This window comes from Eurosta solidaginis, chromosome 5 (genome assembly GCF_040869045.1).
Source record: "Eurosta solidaginis isolate ZX-2024a chromosome 5, ASM4086904v1, whole genome shotgun sequence".
NCBI lineage: Eukaryota > Metazoa > Arthropoda > Insecta > Diptera > Tephritidae > Eurosta > Eurosta solidaginis.
In genome coordinates, this window is record NC_090323.1 from 267264361 (window position 1) to 267266847 (window position 2487).

Here is a 2487-nt window from a genome sequence, read left to right on the forward strand (position 1 = left end):
TAAGTAAAATGTTGCCAATGGGTTGGTTTCATTTTGAGTTTGCCATCTCCTTTTGACAATCCCTTCGACCATGCAATGACATAAATAAAATCAGCTGATGAGATTAGCCAAACTGTACATAATTGAACCATGGATGCCACTTACACTACAGATATTTGTGGTTAACTTTGTGTGTGGCACTGCTACAATATATGTATGGACTATTTATGAAAAACATCTTTTGTAAGAAACTAATTATTACATTTATTAAACTTGAAAAGTTCATATTTACAATTTGTGTCTGTACTCTTTCAATTTCCTGGATCTTCCGAAATTTCTAACTTTTTTTGGTAATAGTCTAGTTGAGGGGTCGACTGATAATACGCTACCAAAAATATCGAGAGAGGTGTCAAACGACGCGTCTTGACATCAGTATTAATAGTCCGAAGGCGGAAAATATTTGAACTCTTTCAAAAGATATTAACGAAAAACTGGAAAAACACCCGCGGGTACCTCCGAAACCGGGGGTGGGACACATAGTATTTTTGCGCAGAACACCTTTCTGCGTTGGCGGCCTTCGGCCGCGCTTATAAAAAATAACCCTGGGCTACGCCATGCCAAGTCCGGATGTGTGGTATAACCGTGGCTACCGCCACGGTCATGCAAAATTTTTTTTGTGGGAACACACACAACAACAACCACATGAAAATCGCCAACTTTAACTGAAAATATCTCCGAACAGAGATAAAATTTTTCTTTTCTGCCTTCGAATTATTGTTCTCGAGGTTAATACGCGTCTTTTGACACCTCTCTCGATATTTTTTGACGCGTATTAGCAGTCGACCCCTCAACTAGACTTTTACCCTGTTTTTGAAGTTAAAATGGTATTGGAGAATTAGTTCTTGACAAAAATTCCAAGCTTGATATTTTTCCAATAATCTTGCATATTAGAAAGTGTTATCCTTGTATTTCTAAAGTCATAAAAACAGCACCAAATATATGTGGCAGCACTTCGATTACCAACGAGTTCAATACAACCCTTCAGAGATGTACCAGTGGAAAATAAAAAATTCCGATCTGGCATCCCTAGCAATTTCCATCTTCCCTTTTTCTAGCGAACAACCAACCTGATCGGACATGCTTGCTGATACAAAAATCTGAACATCGATATAAAACATTTCATTTCTTTAAGTTTAAGTTTGTTTAATTAAATAAAGTTAGTAAAAACTTTAATCGTTTAAACTTTGTCATTTTACCGAGTTTTGCGAGGTAAACTCAACTAAACCACCGAACTGGTAAACCCGACGTGATCGGCAAGCACGTGCAGCGCAAGAATACATCTTTAACTACATATTAACGTAAGTAATTCAAAATGGTGGGAAATGGTGTACCAGCGGCGATTCCACCAGCTCAAACACAAAATGCATCAGAAACGACAGCTCCGGCGAATTCCGTTGCATTAGTATACGCGCGCCTGCCAATTCCACCAATGGCAAGCACAAACATAAAGGCATGGTTTACCTCTATGGAATATTGGTTCACAGCTTCGGGCATCACTGCTGATAAGCAGAAAACTGCAACAATACTAGCAGCTCTGATCCCAATGTTTTAAGCCAATTGGGCGACGTCATCACAGCGCTACCACAAAACGACAAATTCGACTTTGTCAAACAAAAAATCATCGAGCATTTTGCGGACAGTGAACAGCGGCGGCTTAATCGTGTCTTATCTGAACTACCACTTGGCGATAAAAAGCCTTCCGAGCTTTTCTTCGAGATGAGGCGCGTCGCAGGCAACACTCTTGGCGATGCCGCTCTCAAAAGTCTATGGATAAAGCGATTACCTGAGTTTGCACAGCCAGTAATTGCAGCCTCTTCTGGTTTAGCCTCCGAATTCACAAAAATAGCAGACGCCATCGTAGATGCGATTGCTCCGCATCAGCTAAATCGTATCAAATCAGCAACATCCAGCGAAATTGATGAATTGCGTGCTGTCGTCATGGAGCTTGGTAAGAAATTAGACAAACTCACAATACGTTCACGATCCCGTAGCCGCAGGCGAACACACTCTCGACACAATTCAAAGGCTCGCGACCGTACTGATACCTCACGAAAATCATTAACTTCCCAAGACTGTTGGTATCACCAAAAATATGGTAGCAATGCCAAAAATGTCGTAGTCCTTTCGTCATGGCAAGCAGCACACCCAATCAATAACGTCAGAATCTTCTTGACTGTCAAAGCGCTTGACAGGTTGCAACGAAGGTCCTGTCATCGAACGCAACGTACTTAGTCTACAAGTACACGAACGACAAACCGGGAAAAAGTTTCTCGTTGACACTGGTGCTGATGTATCCGTGCTTCCCATAACCTCAAAATTATACGACATCCGACCAACGGCCACAAAATTGTACGCAGCAAATGGTTCTGCCATCAAGGTTTTTGGAGAAAGGCGAATTAGCCTGGACCTTGGGTTGCGTCGAGATTTTCCCTGGTCCTTTATTATCGC